The sequence below is a fragment of the Lissotriton helveticus genome, chromosome 6 (genome assembly GCF_964261635.1).
Source record: "Lissotriton helveticus chromosome 6, aLisHel1.1, whole genome shotgun sequence".
NCBI classification, from domain to species: domain Eukaryota; kingdom Metazoa; phylum Chordata; class Amphibia; order Caudata; family Salamandridae; genus Lissotriton; species Lissotriton helveticus.
In genome coordinates this window covers 168474016-168491638 of record NC_136067.1, presented here as the reverse complement: position 1 = coordinate 168491638, position 17623 = coordinate 168474016, and the positions used below count along the sequence as shown (strand labels likewise).

The 17623-nt window shown below is 41.7% G+C and overlaps 1 long non-coding RNA gene across 2 annotated transcripts in view; it reads right to left on the bottom strand.

The window, feature by feature from the left end:
- The window catches only part of LOC144762394 (uncharacterized), a 361263-nt gene that overhangs the window by 140235 nt on the left and 203405 nt on the right, over positions 1 to 17623 (bottom strand). For both annotated transcript variants that reach the window (XR_013596086.1, XR_013596085.1), the window contains one exon: positions 4622 to 4687. This is a non-coding gene — a long non-coding RNA (uncharacterized LOC144762394). The remainder of the gene's footprint in view (positions 1 to 4621; positions 4688 to 17623) is intronic.

Sequence of the window (17623 nt, the reverse complement as noted above, 5' to 3'; positions counted from 1 at the left end):
CTATATTATCACTCCACCTTGTCAGGATTTTCATTTCGGCCTGATCTTTAGTCGGGGAATCTTGTTCTCTTATTAGACAATTAATCAGGAACTTTAATAACATGAGCTGGATCTCAGCTTTCCTTTGAGACATGGCTTCACCAATACTTTCTGGATCATCCCCTGTACGGATGAAACGATATATTCTGTCTAGATCTCCTTTCATATCTGGTAGGGTGTCCAAATACCCGGTCACCCGTCTTACACGGATGGAATATATTACTGTACTATCATCACCTGCAACTGGATCATAGCGGCATTCAGTGAGAGCTCGTCGGATTTCTGCAACGGACTTAAATTTGGGCGTACGCTGTAACGCACATTCATGTAACTCGGCCAACGTTCTACGTTGGTGCGGTGGCGGGGTACCAGGAGGACCTCCTCCTGCGGCCCCTAAACTGGAATCGTCGACTGATACTCTTCGTACCAGCGCGGCGGGAAATTGTAATGTAGGCTGGACCGGGGGTACCGTAGCAGGTACTCCGGTGACTGGAGGAGCAGGATTTACATTATTTACAGGAGCTGGCGGAACAGGATTTGCATATTCCGGGACTGTGTCGTCCAAATAGGACGAGATGAAAATATCAGCTGCGGTCGGTTTGTGACGTAGCTTAGTCGGAACTAGTGGTGGCGGGAAATTACTGGATGCCTCCGGGGTCGCTTTTGGCAAGCCCTCGGCAAGAAGAGGATACATACCCTTAATAAGGGCATGCCTCTGTCTGTCTGACTGTTCGGTTTTAACTCGTTCACCTATCTCGATTAGTTCCCTTTCTTGGGCTCGTTCTAAGGATTCTCTACTTAGTTCTGACTTTCTGATTTCTTTTTCGGTTCTTTTATGAGATTCTTTGCGCCATAACTCGATGGCATCTTTCTGTGACTGTCTGGCTTTCTTTTTCCATAATGCTTCTTCTACTCTCATGATGCACTCGGCATCCCATGTGCCTGATACAGGCCATCTATACTTTTCTTCTAACTGTTTGGTATACTCTACCCATAAATCTAGATATAATATGGCACTTATGCCATGCTTTTGATACATAAAATGACCTGGACTGTCCCTAGGCGGGACAGGAACTGCTGCTTCTAGCAGACCTTTTCTAGTTCTTAACTGACGTAATTTCGAGAATAAAGGCATGACTGAACTGTAATCTAGACACAATACAATACACAATGAACACGATAATTACTCCACATTCATACCACGACATTAAAATACATGAGGAACATTTAAAATAACAGTTCGAACAGAATACTACCTGGAATACGGAAAACAGAATACATGAATTTTCTCGAGAACAGAACTGACTAGAACAGAAACTAGATGCACTGCTGAAACAGTACGAAACTTACCGGTCTCATAAAGAGACACGTCAGGACCCGCATCCACCGAAGTGGACACTTCGTTTGGGTCTGTGTACCACCAACCCACGGACCAGAGTCAATTAGATTGACCCTGTCTAGATACTACCCCAGCAATGGTACTCACCGGGCAGCAAGAACGGAAGGCCTCGGACTGGACTGGACTGCTTCGACGCCGGACGGACGAACTTCGAACTTCTGTTACGGGTGGGCCTCCGGATACCTCGGACCTTGGACTCTCGGCTTGGGCTCTGGTCGGGACTCGCCGCGTTCCTCCACCGCCTCGTCTGGATGCTGGACCGCCACCTCCGTCTCCTCCGTGGGCCTGAGGGATACTTGAAGCAGAAATATCTGCACGTGCACGGTATGGTTCCGTCACGGCTGCAGAGGGTCAGGGGGCCGGCGTGGCTTCACCGGCGCGTGGGGAAAGGGCAAGTCCCTGTTCGGGCGCCATTATGTGGTATATAAATAAATAATACCGGATCTAGGTTTGACTGGACATAGCAATAACAGATAGCTCAATAAATAAGAGTCAAGATTCGAGGTAGTAGGAGTTTGCAGGTTTAATACAGCATAAAGGACAGGAACAGGACAACCTGCACGGGAACAGGATGGCAGCGCTGCCGGGGGCTGGATCAGGATCGGCGTAAGGGAATGGGGTAACATTTAATAGCAGTGCACAAATATATATACTAAAACAGTTACATTACAATGAATTACAGTAGGCGGAGCAGTGGGTGTGGTCAATAGCAGTCGCGAAAGATAAGGGTGAAAGTAGGTGTAACAGGGGCGTATACATAGACATGTGATGCAAACGTAACAGAATATGTCATAAATGGGGCGGAAACATGGAGGGGGCTACCTAAGGAGCCGGGACCTCTAACCTAATGGTGCGCGCAAACTGACAATGACGTGTTACTAGGAGAAGCTGGGGGCTATGAACTCTGTGCTAGGAGTAGAGACTGAAGTCTGGAGAGTCAGGGCGACATGTACCTAAACAGTATCTAGTATCTGATGTTTAGAGGACATGTTGATAGAATCCAAAAGTTATCGGGGTAAAGGCTAACGGACTCTAAGAATGGAGCATGCATTACTCTACATGTAGTGCGTGATGAAGAATATTAGATGACCATTAAATGCAGTATTTCTCTTACATGGAGACGTAAAGGCTAGACAATGACGGAAACTATTGATGCGATTCAGTAGCTTAGGAATGCAGAGAAGGAGGGCTGGACTGATAACTAGAATCATAACATACTCTTGGCAGACTCAGAGGCAGAGCCAGGCTGAGCCGGGCACTGTGAGGCAGGAAGTAAGTGAAGGGTCGAGGATACAGGTGGGGGCTGTATCGCTCCTCAGCGAGGACTCAGAAGACAGGAGCTGAATCTGGTGTCCGGGCCCTTTTGAGGCCTAGAAACGGGGACTTTACAATAAAATAACGTGCACACTGAGAAACGTGGCAACGTAACTTTACATAGGCCTGATACTCGTAGCTTTCACGAGAACTGGAAACTGGCATACTAGTGATGGACACAACTGTAATTGCGTTTTTAATCAAACATGGGGAATACATATGCATATTTAATCATGCACACATAACATAAGATGGAGGACACGTAGGGACACAGAACATGGCAAAATTTACTTTTCCACAGGAGGTAGTTGAGTCACCCCATCCTAAATTCCCCTGGGTGTAGTTTTGAAAAATGTATAGGTTTGCTAGGTTTCCCTAGGTGCCGGCAGAGCTAGGGTGCAAAAACTACAGCTAGGCACTTTGCCATAAAAGGGTCCATTTTTAACTGCAAAATTGAGGTGTGACCACGTTGCATTTTGCGCCGTTTCCTGTCGCAGGCACAAGGCCGACCCACACAAGTGAGGTACCGTTTTTATCGGGAGACTTAGGGTAATTCAGGTTTGTAAATCAACTGTTATTACCTATTGCGTTTTCATGCATTTCTCCCTTCCCAATGAAAGACATTGTGTAAAAAAAAAATCTTTTAAAAAAATGACCAATAATTCTCATGCTAGTATGAGTATTTCCAATTTTGAAAATGTGCAAATATATACTGTTTCTAAACTCTATAATTTGTACCCAATTCAGAAATGCATAGGTGTCTTTCATACCGATTTTTCCATGTATACATTTTCCAAGAATAAGTGCTCTATACCCAGTAAATAATAAAATACAATTGCAAGTTGCTGCTCAGTTTTTGGCTCTGGGTTCGTCAGGTTCTTGGTGAAACTACAAGTCCTATATATCCCCACAACCAGGAAGGTCAAACGGATGTAACGGTATATTGCTTTCAAACAGCTGTCAAAAGTACAAGAAGTTACAGGTGAAAACGTTGAGACAAAAGGCTGTTTTTTTCAACTAATTTTCAATTATTCCAATATCTAACTGTTAGTTTCTATAAAGAAACCTTCATGGATTTAGACAAATGACCCCTTTCTGAATTTAGATTTTTGTCGACTTTTCGAAAATGTATAGCTTTCCAGGATCCATTATTGCTTTCAAACTCATTTCTACCATTAACTGGAAGGAGGTTGAAAGCTCTAAAAATAGCAAAAATAGGCTATGTCCCAGAAAAATGCCAAAACTGTGTGAAAAATGTTGGTTCCCTGACAAAAGACTGTCATTCCCTAAAAGCTGAGAAATGGAGATTTCAGCCCCACAAACTCTTTTTTGATAACATTTGCAGGGAAAAACCCAGAGGCTTTCATTTGAAGCCCGTTTTTCCCAATTTTCTGAAAAAAACAAAAATTTTACTGTATTTTGCTTAATTTCTGGGACCCCTGCAAGGGAATCCACAAACCCTGGGTACCTCTAGAATCCACATGATGTTGGAAGAAAAGGACGCAAATTTGGCCTGGATACCTTATGTGGTCAAAAAGTTACAGGGGCCTAAGCGCGCACTATCCCAAATCGCCAAAAAAAGGCTTAGCACAGGAGGGGAAAAGGCCTAGCAGCGAAGGGGTTAAAGAAACGATTTAGCCAGTGGGAGGAGTTTGTTTGTGGGAACCTCCAACTGGTAAAACAACCTCTGTGCTTGATCAGACTCAAATTTTTAACAAGGACATTTTATACATATATAGTCATGCTACATTGTAGGGCTATAACGTGAGGGGCATCAAACCACTAGAAAAACAGCACATGTGTACATGCACAGAGAGCCGTAAAGGGAAAACATGCAGATAAAACACAACACACCCTCATACTTCTTACCCTATTTTTGGGGTGGTTCAGCTGTCAAGTGCATCTGGCAAGAGGCACCCTCCTGTAGTCACACACCTAATTGGTAGAGATATAGTATCATTAAACATCTGGTACTAGGAATATAGTAACATAAGACATCTGGTGCTAGGATGGTTGCAGGCTTATGTGAGACATGGGACTAATGCGCACTGAATGGAGTATTCTCTGGGAGTCAGGTATCTTAGATGGCCTGAGTGCCTTGGGTTTATGCAAAAAAATCATACGTACATATCATTTAAATACCTAGTAGGGTTATTTCATGTGTTGTCTTAACAGCAAGCTGAGAGCTCACTGCAATCGTGGAATACAGTAGCCAGCCAAAAGCTTGTGTGCCCTCACGGGTGGAAATCATTTTGTGCACCGAACCTTGCAGTGGTTAACAATACAGTGATAATTGGTGCGAGGAGCTGGGCGCCACAATACATAGTCAAGTATTAGCATCTATATACTATTGCCACATAAGTTAAGAAGTGGTGCGGGGAACTTGAGCACTGTAATACGTGGCTGTTAGCCATTAGCAAACTTTACACAAATGCCTCCCAGTTAAGATTAGTGCTGAACACCATGAATCAATTGCAGAGGGCATCTGAAGCCAATGGCCTCGTTCATCACTTACTTGGTCAAGGTAGGGAGCCTGTAAGAAAACCTGTATCATCCCGCATTAGACCCCACCGACCATTTAGTGTTCAAGCGCAGGTCTTTAAATATGGTAGAATGCGGCTGATTGGAGCAACATAAGCTCCTATTAGCTGATGCTTTCAGCATGCGACAGCCCGGGCTTTATGGGAAATGAAGTCCTGTGAGCCAAAAGCAATTCCTGGAATGGGTCTCACATGTACAGTGAGCTAGTGGGGCCTGTAGGGGCTGATAGAGTATTACATCTGTGTAGAATTACACTTGGGGCATATAGATGTCATTTGTAATTTGTCAATCTTGCATTTATTAGGTGCTGTGTCCTAGTTTTGTTCTGATCTACAGTATGATACATATACATGCGTTTCCTAACACAAAATTCTCAACTTGCTGAAGGGAAGTAGCAGCCCCTGCTGTAGCTCGCTGACACATGGGTAGACCTTTTGCCACTGACTCAAGTGTTGAAGAAAAGTAAGCACATGGCCGTTTCTAGTCCCCATGTGTCTGTGACAGCATGTAGTGTAGTTCCTATTATCCCAATAGGCTCTGCGCATTGGAATAATATCTTCAATAGTATAGACGTAGGACAGAGGTTAACTAGGTCTTCTACTGACGATATTAGACTTAAAGTTTAATGTTTGCCAGCTAGCTCAGAGTTCACTAGAAACTTTCTCGAATAGACAAGGAGGAGTTTAACCTCCCTGGATAGACAAGGAGGGATTTAGTTTCTGACAACCATAGAACATGACAACTTTGCTCTCCCCTAATCAAGAGTGTATCTCTAGAGTCGTGTGAAAACAAAAGACAACTTATTTTACTCAGTCAGTTCAGTGCATTCTTAGTTTCACCAGATTGTAGAGAAAAGGAAGAGACGGGCGTGTTCAATAAAAAGATGTTATTTATTGATCAGTCTCTTTTCTCATACAAGAGAAATGAATCGCTATTATTGCAATACTTATAGTTAAGTAAAGTGCATACAGTAATAACAGAATTATAAAATAATACTGTAAGAGCATTGATATGGTTTCTTAGCCATATGATACTTAAAATGGATAAAATAGATACATACATATATACATTGACTAATCGTACTCAACTGGTGCTTCTAACTACGCCTACCCCAATGTACCTGACCTAAGCCTAATACGTGGGCGGGAGTAGATAAGTAGCAGTTTAAGTTAAGTTTGCTTTGCCAAGGGTCTGCTTCAAGAATTCTCTGCAAAGGGTTATTCAGTTCAGTACCTGGGATTTAGAAGGCTGGTATCTCTATCTCAGGTCTTGATATCCCAGCTGCCCGCAAGGGCGGCTTGGAAGCGCCGGAGCTGGATTTCTCGGCAGGAGAAAAGGCAGCGTCTCTCTCTCAGCGCGTCAGAAAGGAGGGGCAGCGTCTGTGGGCTTCGCTGTCAGCTGGGCTCCTCGGCAAGTCTCGCTGCTCCAATCTTGTCACCACCTCGTGTGTTTGCTTAAGGCAATGTCGGTATTATTTATACCTGAAAGGTGCCGGGATTGACGTAAGGATGGACATAAATACGTCAATAAGGATGTCATACGAACTGGTCGTTCGCACATTCTTTACTGAAGTTCTCGGCTAAATCAAAACAATGGCTGTGGGGATTTCCCAGGTCGTGGTAGGTTTGATTTGTTTTGAGAACACCGTATGCCTATTAGGGGGCTGGAGAAATAGTGCTTGCCTAATGAGATGGCATGCGCTATGACCTAATCAGATAACGGGCTTCTGTGCCGTTGTGTGGCTAATCAGATAACGGGTTTCTGTGCAGTTGAATGGCTGCTAGTTAATTATTAACCAGACAAGGGTCAGAAATAGGGGGATCGATACAGTACCCATAGTAAATACATCACACCCACTCCACGTAATCTATGTCCATATTTACAAATCTAGGCATAGTAAACAAAACTAGTAGTGCATGTGTATACCGAACCACCCCAAAATACAATCAAATGCATTTTGAAAATTGGAAATGCGAAATACACGAAAAGATGAGTATAGTTACTATATGCACTTCAAGCAGTATAATAATGCTAAATCTAATACGCATATTTTGAAATCTGCATGAACGAAATGCGGAAATTACACATGAAATGGCTCTTAATACAGAAGAAAAAGTCGAGACCATCTCATCACAAAAATCATAAATACTTGTGAACATGCTAGAGGGTAGCTAATGTCTCTAGAGTAGCTAAAAATAGAAATTTTGTTCTCTAAGAATAGTTTTACTTTAAGCAGAAGATAAGTGTCCCAAAAAAACGTAAATATTTTTGGAAATGGATGGGGAGAAGAAAAAAAAAAAAATTCTCGCTCTCTGTAAAAACTGGTGAGAAAATTTCTTATTGCTTTATTTTCAAAGTTGAAGGCCAAATACAGGGTGTAGGGAACGCCGTGTACAGGGTGTAGGGAACGCCGTGTGCTAGTTTGTTCAAAGTCATTCTTTCTGCTCTGGTGAAAACATCATATTGTTGAGACTTTCGAAAAAACTGTCAACTGCTTCTTGTGAAAGTTCCACTAACTCGGAAAAATTTTGTAACATGCATTCATGAGCATGATTGCCTTCATTGATGTTTCGATCAGCATAGCTGACAGAAGGTCGTACCTGATCGATGCTGCTTTCATCTTGTACTTCACAACTCTTCAATCGTAGTGGTGAAGTCTCCACGAATGCCGTCATCAGGATTGGTAGCCGCTGGGGACAGCACAATGCATGAGCCGTTACCGGACCCAACAAAGTCTCTGCGTCCATTGGCACATCCGATTGTAGTGTCAGACAGGTGTCCAACACGCATTCTTCGCCGCATAGCAAGCACCTTAATACAGGCATAACACAACTTTGCCACATCAGTCTAAATGAAAGAAACCAAGTCATGTTTAAATCCCGTAGCCGTGCTAGTCCAAGGACTTTAGTTATGCGGTCCCGGTAGCCAATAGCTCGGATTGTTTCTTCCATTGTCGCTGGTGTCTTGTCTGTGACGTGGTTTGCCATAGCGAAGTAACAGGATCAAAAATAGGATGCCTGCCACTAGTCCCAAAAGGAGAGGAAGTCCGCCAAAGATGGAATGGACAAAATCAGGAAAAATACCCAGGATGGCTTTGAATGGGGTTAAAGCTCCCGAAAACACTGTCTTAAATACACTCGCGATTCCACTTGTATCAGAAATGTTTAAGATTTTGCTCAGTATTTCTGCGAAATGTATGGGGGAATTGGTTGATAACAGTGAATGAATCTCAGCCGTTGTCCTTGCAACTTGGAGATCATACGTTTCTTTTGATGACGTTAACTGGGTTGGCGTCTGTAGGAGCACAGTCTTCATTCTGCTTAAAGTATCAATTCGAATAGAAGACATTTTCAAACTGGGTCATTACCTTGCCTCCCTGTCTCGGGCATCGTTTGGGAACAATACTCTGTCACAGCACATGACCTTCGTAGTCACGGTTATGATATAAGGTTTTCCGGGCAGCAGACTGCAACATCTGCGATCTACAATTAGAATGTAACTCCCGTTCGAGAGTTTCCTAAAGAGTGGTTCTATTTGTGTTGCAGGTGTGCCTAGCTGGTGACATGAAAGGTTATTTGAAGTCCCTTCACATGCTCCATGCAAACTAATACCCTGACACAGAAGTGTACAGTGACCTTTCACAATTATTGCCACTAAGGAACACACTTTGTCCTTTATTACTAACACATGCGTGTGTATAGGGCAAGTTCCATGTTGACTTAATGTACCCTTTACCCAACCTTTCATACTGGCCTGCCTGTATATATTTTTCGCAGTATTGAAACTGGAAAGTTGTTATCGGAATATTTATTATCCCATGTATTATCCATTCAATGACAGGTCGTTCTGACATTGTCAATGGTAATCTCTCAAGTTTTTCAATGCTCAGAATTGTATAGTCAGCACCCTTCTGAGCCAAACTGATTTGTTTATCAGTAAGGTTAAAGATATTAAATAGTGACCTTGTGTTGATTAAACGCCAAGGCACATAGCCTGAACGCAGATTTTGTAACGTCCAGCCAAGTTGTACAATAGAACGCAATTGGGACTGACCGTGTTGTAACATCAGTAAGTCTTGCGATATTATATCGATTGCTGAAGACACAATACTGTATAGTGAATATATTCTGGAGGACAGAGTCATTAACCCATTGTCCACAACAGAAAGTGATTTTTCCAAATTAATACGGTCAATTTCCCGTATTTTTTCTGCTGTCTCAATTTGAGTTACTTTCCAAACTTCATTGTAAGCTGCATATATAGAGGCCGCTATGAAACGTTTTTGACGCTGTTTGCGTGGTCCCATAATGAAATCACGCAAGTCAGCACCTTCTTGAAGTGAAGTTAGGTGTTGCTTAATTTCTGCCAGTGTGGATGTTTGTAGCCATTGAAGGCAGAGCTTGCCCACACTGTAAGTAGTTACTATCCCTGGATGTTGTCTTTGGGAATATCTAGGGTCTGGCCTGGTCAATTTGAACCCCTGTATTTTGTTCAGGAATCTGTCTTGACAGTTATTAGTATCTGTGGGCCAGATCAACCATTGTTTCCAATCAGGATGTGTTCTGTTTTGGTTTAAAATATGGTTCACGTCTATCTCAACATTTATAGAGCTATTACTGTTCGTTGTTGGCTTTGGAATAGACGGTTTGTTTAAGTCTTTGATTTTGGCTAAGCCAAGACAGGTAGTTTGTTGAATAGTGTCATTCAAAAATATAATTTGTTCTGGGATCATGCAGGCTCTGAACAATGATTCTATACCTTGTACTTGCAGATCTTTTGTACCCCAAACAGTTTTTGCTTCAATGTTATTGTTCCAGAAATCAAAACCAAATGTATTCATTTGCTCAAAAAATGAATCTGAATATATCAATTTCGTGTTTGTAAGCATGGTCTTCATACCTGTCGTATTCGACAATTTGAAATAAAATGTTTCTGCATTACTTGTGTTAAACCCTGAAAAGTATGAATATTTATCATAAAATGTTTTAGAACTACCCTTTGGAGGAGTAGCACAATGTTCCCATTGGTTATAATTTAAAACATTTCTAGGTTGTGCAGATTTATGGAATAATGGTTACCATAGTGGTTGTAGCAGAACATTTGATCATAATTAGATGAACCTTGCAAATAATCATGTTCTGTAAATTTAGCAGACATTACTAGGTCAGACATCATATCATTAATACTTTCAAAGTCCCAATCATCAGCAAATGTGCTTGGTTTTACAAAGTCACTTAACAAGATCTTAAATTGGTGTGGATACTTCAGGATTTCAACCGGGCCATAGATTTCATAATCAGTATTGTCCCATGCTACACCGCCTGGTATAGGATTGGCTGTGAAGTTCACTGAAGAAAGTTCTCTTTTCTTGACATGTGAAGATGTGTGTGGTTTAAGGACCAAGTTGATTTTCTGGCTTGCTGTGTCCATTTTCGCATATTTTCCCTCAATGAAATGTCCCAAGCATAGTACCATGACGAGCCAAAGTATGAGGACAAATGCACCTAATGTCACCCAAATTTCAATCCATGGAGAAGTCAGATAGGTTCCCTTTAGTTGATGAAAAAGTTCCTTTGCTTTGTCTTTAAAAGTTTTTGTTGATGGCTTTACTTCTGGTTCGCTTTGTTCTTCTGAAGAATCATCGAAGTTGATGAAGTAGCCAGATGCCGTTCTGTCAATTGTTCCAATTGCTTCTGGATTACTTTTTGCTTTTGGCTTTTGCTTTGTTTCATTAGAAAAGTCTGTAGTTACATCATTGTAGGTTGTTGTTTCTTGATGAAAAGCTTTGATTTGGGTTTTAAGAGGTTCAAGTTCCATTGCTTTGTTGCATAGTCCTTGTTGTTTCACTGTAGATTTTCCAAATGTGATCAGTCTTTCAGTTTGAACCTCTGTGGATGTAGCAAACTTTGGTGTTCTGCTACTTCTTGGGAGTCCACTTGGCCTACTATTTGTTATCGGCCACATGATTGTGGTTTAACCAGGTCGATGGATATGACTCGGTTCTCCTTTTTACCAGCAAGGGGCGGTAGTACTACTGATCTTGTCCCGTTGATAGACAAGACAGGAACTGCTTTTCTGTAAGAAGGCCCAAATTCCTTCTTTACCGCGATCTTCTCTCTGACCAGATCCCCGACTTTTGGAATCCAGACAGGCCTTGCTGGGACAGGTGGTTTTTCTTCAGTGGTGCTCAGGTCTTTTCTTGTTTCATTTAAGTCCTGTAAAATAGCCAAGCGATCTTTGATATCAAAGCATTTTTCTTTAACCACTGAAGTCTGACTATCTAAGTCCTGGATTAACATTCTAGTCCCAAACAATAGTTCGTACGGACTGAGTCCTTTCAGAGAATTTCTTGGCAGGTTATTTAGACTACGTTGGACACTTATTAAATGTTTGACCCACCCAACTCCTGAACCTAATATCTTTGCTGTTATAGATTGCTTTATGCCTTGGTTTTTTCTTTACACCATCCCGTTTCCCTCAGGAAGGAAGTGAGAAGAGTCCCGCAATGCAATGTTCATTCTGGCCAGGCACCCCCCATAAGCTGTTTTTAGAGCTAAAGGAAAGATTTTGGTCAGAACGTAACATGCTTCTAGCGTATATGCCATTCTAGACTCGCAAATCTTTGTATAACAGTTCCGACGTCAGCCGAAAGTTGGGGTCTACTATATAAGTGAAAATAGTCTTTACATGTTAATGTGACGCATTATTCATACTGGTTTTTATTTTTTGCTGATTTGATACATTCTGGAGTGAAACGCCATGGTATTAAACCGTTTCTCTCGCCACTGCGATCTCTATTGCAGTCTGGGCAGTTTTTTACAAAAATGTGATGATGCAGGCTCATGCCTGGCCACCAGTACACTGATTGTAATTCTTCCAGAGAATCTTTTAGCTTAAGGTGTCTGAGACCCTCACCCATATGTGCGTCTGCTATTAACAAGCCTCTCCTGTCCGTGTTTGGAATTACTCTATCCCCCACTCCAGGGATTCGAGCAAAAGGGACTGAGTTTGCATCGATTATGTATCTATAATTGAGTGGATAATTGATCGGTAGCGCTGAGCAGTCGCCCTTTGATGACGTTTTTACTGCCAGCACAGTTTCACCGTCAATGTATTTTACTGCACGCTTTTTTGTAGCTACGGAAGCCGATTTAGTTGCTACCGCTGTGGCTGTCTCAGCCAATGAATTCCCTGCAACGTGAACGCCATCACGCTGATGACTCAGTGAGTGTATCACGTGAGTTTTTGGTAGTTCTTTCTGTAAAAGAACTACTTGTTCCCAAAGCACTTTTTGCTTTATTGTCGCACCTGTGTCATCTTTGTAACCGTTTTGAATCCATTTCTGTAAATCGTTATTGTATGATTTGACGCAGTAATACGAATCGCACACTATAAGTGTCGGGAATTCGCGATCGGCATTATCTAGCGCCATTTTTAATGCTATTATTTCAGTTTGTTGTTCTGAATTATTTTCCACTGAGTGTGTTTTTGTAAGTAGAGGTCTTAATTTACCTCCGCGCCACACTTCTTTTACAATTTCGCATGTGGCGTTGTAAGTCAGCTCTCCCCAAACTGAGGGTTGAGCATGACCGTCTGTATATATTACACAGGCGTACTGTCGTAAAGGCAGAATGTCGATTGGCAGAGGGTATTCTTTCTCATATTCTAGATATTTTAATTCTTTCATTTCCGGGTCAAAATAGTATTTTACTTTGTCTGTAGCAACAGAATTTACCCATTGTATCCATTCTGGATTCAGTGCTGTTGTCGGTAAATTACATGGAGTTGTTAATGCCTCAAAAGCTGATTCTGCTGTTCTGACTGTAACCTGTCTACCGTCGGCTTGGTATTTTTCTTTTGCTACAGCTGTTTGAACCGCATGAACAATGTTTTCTTTAATGCTGAACCTTTTTTCAGCTTCTGTGTACAAATGTGATTTGTATGCTATTGGTACCTTCTCTTCCTCATTAGAGGTCAGGTATGTGAATCCGCATCTTCCTGGGATGACTCGAATCACAAGGTTGCGTGTGTTGTCACGTGTTTGTAATTTTGTTTTAACTAACATATCTGTTTGTAAAGATCTCAAAATTTCTGTGTGTTTTTGAGTCCAATTGATTCTTTTAAAATCTGGTTTTATAAGATCATAGAGAGGTTTAACTCTCTCTGCATAATTTATAATGTAAGTTCTTCCGAAATTTAAGAAACCTAGAATTGATTGTAAGTTTTTTAGTGTTCTAGGTGCTTGGATTACAGCACATTTCTCTAGGAAATTGTCAGCCAGGCTTTTGCCTTCACTTGATAGTTCATATCCTAAAAACAGGACAGTTAGATGGGCAATTCTTGACTTTTTAAAGTTGAATTTGTAACCCTCTGCTGCGAACCCAAGTATTATGGTGTTCACTCTCTTCAAGTGAGTATCCAAGTCATCATCTGTTAGATAGATGTCATCGACATAAGATAATGCCTCATCATCATATATTTGTAGTAACTCTGTTACTCTTGCTGAGAATAATCCTGGGCTGTTCTTGAACCCCTGGGGCAAACGACAGAATTTTTTTTGCGCGCCATTTATCGAGAACGCGGCCAAATATCTGCTCTCTGGTGCTATATTTTGACAGAAGAATCCATTAGAGATGTCTAATGTTGTTTTGTATTTTTTGCGCACTATGTTATTCATTAGTGCAGCACTATGCGAGTTTTGTACTGCAAAGGTTTTGCAACATGAGTTAAGGTGTCTGTAGTCCAAAACAAGACGATATGAATTGTCTGGTTTGGAGACAGGAAACAAAGGATTATTCATTTGTGAGGTGCAAGTTTCAATCACCCCTTGGTATTCAAGTTGATCTAGGATCTCTTTTACCCGTTTTCTAGCTTCTTGCTTAATTGGGTACTGCCTCTGAGCAGTAGGTTGTGATTTTAACTGGATTTTGTGAGGAGGAGAGTCCTCATCCCATCCCACATGGTTTTTATATAATGCAGGAGCTTGGGCTACTGCCCACTTTCTTGCAAGTGTATATTTTTTATGAATTGGAATATGATTTGAGAAGGCAGGCATAATTATCTCTTCGCCATGAGGGCACTCCCTGACAAACTCTGGTGGCCAGTCTCTTTCAGCTAGAAGGATGTCATAGCCCTTGGAGAGATTATCCCAAAAGAGACCCCTTATTTTCCTAGTCTTATCCCCCTCTATACGCAATGTTATTTCATATATTTTATGAGGTTTGCTAACTCTGGTATCTGCAGTTTCCACCTGAATGTATTCATTCGTGTCCACTGTCTCCAGATGATTCATACGGATCTTGCGAGCTATGCTCACTTCTGCTGCACTGTCTAGCATTGTCTGAGCCCATTCTCCGTTTTTCAGCTGTGTCCTCAGTATTCTCGGCATGATTGATTACTTTAATACTGGCTACCTTCTTTTTTGGAAACTGTAATTTTTTATTTTGATGAGCAGGTTCCTTGTCTTTGGACTTGACGTGCTCTTCCCTGTGTTCTGATCGTCCTCTTCTTTCCGATTTCTGCGAGGAAGTCTGAAAAGATTGAGAGGGACGTGTATCAATATCTTGATATCTATCAGGTTTCTTCAGATTATCCCTATTTCTAAGGTTGTATTTTTTCTCAGAGGGCTCCCTCTGGGGAGACTTGTGTCCTTGGTCCGGAGATCTTTCTCTCCGCCGAGGAGACCTTCCTCTGGACTGGAATCTTTTTTCTTTAGGAGTGGATTGTTTATTTCCATCCCAGCTCTTTTTTTGAGTGTTTAGATTATTTTTAATAAATACTTTTTCAGGTTTTTCAATTAGTTGGGGTTTCACCGGTTTTCCACCCAAACTATCTCTTCCTAATTCTTCATAGGATTTTTCTATGATTCTGGCAAGTTCAAATGGTTGGTCTGCTATATCTGTCTCTTTCAACCTCTGGCAGATCGCCACATTTGCTGCTTCTCCCTTTATATTGGCTAATAATATTGCCGAGACCTGTTTGAAGTCTTTTAGTAGTTTCATACCAAGAGTTAAAGCAGGTTCTGGACCGTATTCATCTTGAATTTGTTTTAGCACATCTGGTATTACTGACATGGATGGAACACCATGTGTTTTTGTGTAAATGGAAGCAAAGACTGTACCCCAAGTGTCACAGTCCTCCACATGTGGTGCGATTCCCATTGGAAGACAGATAGTCAGAATCCTGTGTTTCTCAACCGGGGTGGTATCTGGAAATACCGCCTCTATTTGAGTGATTTTTTGTGCTAACCAGAATGGAATTTGTTCCCGTTTTGCGGGTACTTTACCTAGACAGGACTGTATGTTCTGTGGTGTAATTTTATTTGTGTTCCCCTGGTGAGAGATCAGCTGTGGAATTTTAATAGCTGGTAGGACTGTTGAAGTTCGCATTACATATTGGACTAATTGTCTATGTATTTTAATTAATTGTTTTAACTGTGCTAATAGATCTGGTGCAGGCATTTCTTCAATGTCTGGATGTGGTGTGTATCCGGCTAGGACCGGCCACGTTGCTCCTGGTCTGCCTAGTGGACCGAGCCTGGTGATGTGATTATTATGTTTTAGGGCGCCATTAAACCAGAGCAGGTGCTCTTGGTATTTGAGTGGTATTTCCACCTCCTCGAAAGGAGTGTACTCATTAGGAGGTTCCTCTATTTTATAATAGTGGAAGTCCTTTGTTACAGCGTTTGCTGCTGGAAAGTTTATCCATGAATAGAATACCTCTGTCTGCCGATATTCGTGTGCCTCAATTACGAATATGACTGTACCACCTCTCGGATTCAGCCCATTTTCTATAAGTTTTAAAGTTATAGATTTCCTTATGTTGACCGGGATGTGTATTGCATCCGGGTCTTGCTCTTGGAGACTATAGTCAGCCGCTAGGAGTTGAGCTGCTATTCTAGCTGTCTCCCTTTCTTCTTCAGCTTGTGACATTCTAATGTCAAGAAGGTTATTTTGTTTATTTGCAGATCAGGTTTCTATGGAAACAAAGATTAGATGCACAATATTTTGGAACAGTGTATCCTTCAACGTTGAATAAACCAAGAACCATACATAGGAGTCTCCTCCTACTAAGTTTGGCGGATTTAACCTTTCACCCACTCCAGACGTCTTTGGAGTATTATGGGGAAAAGGGGTCTGTGTGAAAAAGCACGACTGAGTTACTCTAATGTCTTACGTTAGATTTATTGCCTATCCAAACCGTTGGGCGCCATGTAGTGTAGTTCCTATTATCCAATAGGCTCTGCGCATTGGAATAATATCTTCAATAGTATAGACGTAGGACAGAGGTTAACTAGGTCTTCTACTGACGATATTAGACTTAAAGTTTAATGTTTGCCAACTAGCTCAGAGTTCACTAGAAACTTTCTCGAATAGACAAGGAGGAGTTTAACCTCCCTGGATAGACAAGAAGGGATTTAGTTTCTGACAACCATAGAACATGACAACTTTGCTCTCCCCTAATCAAGAGTGTATCTCTAGAGTCGTGTGAAAACAAAAGACAACTTATTTTACTCAGTCAGTTCAGTGCATTCTTAGTTTCACCAGATTGTAGAGAAAAGGAAGAGACGGGCGTGTTCAATAAAAAGATGTTATTTATTGATCAGTCTCTTTTCTCATACAAGAGAAATGAATCGCTATTATTGCAATACTTATAGTTAAGTAAAGTGCATACAGTAATAACAGAATTATAAAATAATACTGTAAAAGCATTGATATGGTTTCTTAGCCATATGATACTTAAAATAGATAAAATAGATACATACATATATACATTGACTAATCGTACTCAACTGGTGCTTCTAACTACGCCTACCCCAATGTACCTGACCTAAGCCTAATACGTGGGCGGGAGTAGATAAGTAGCAGTTTAAGTTAAGTTTGCTTTGCCAAGGGTCTGCTTCAAGAATTCTCTGCAAAGGGTTATTCAGTTCAGTACCTGGGATTTAGAAGGCTGGAGGGCTGGTATCTCTATCTCAGGTCTTGATATCCCAGCTGCCCGCAAGGGCGGCTTGGAAGCGCCGGAGCTGGATTTCTCGGCAGGAGAAAAGGCAGCGTCTCTCTCTCAGCGCGTCAAAAAGGAGGGGCAGCGTCTGTGGGCTTCGCTGTCAGCTGGGCTCCTCGGCAAGTCTCGCTGCTCCAATCTTGTCACCACCTCGTGTGTTTGCTTAAGGCAATGTCGGTATTATTTATACCTGAATGGTGCCGGGATTGACGTAAGAATGGACATAAATACATCAATAAGGATGTCATACGAACTGGTCGTTCGCACATTCTTTACTGAAGTTCTCGGCTAAATCAAAACAATGGCTGTGGGGATTTCCCAGGTCGT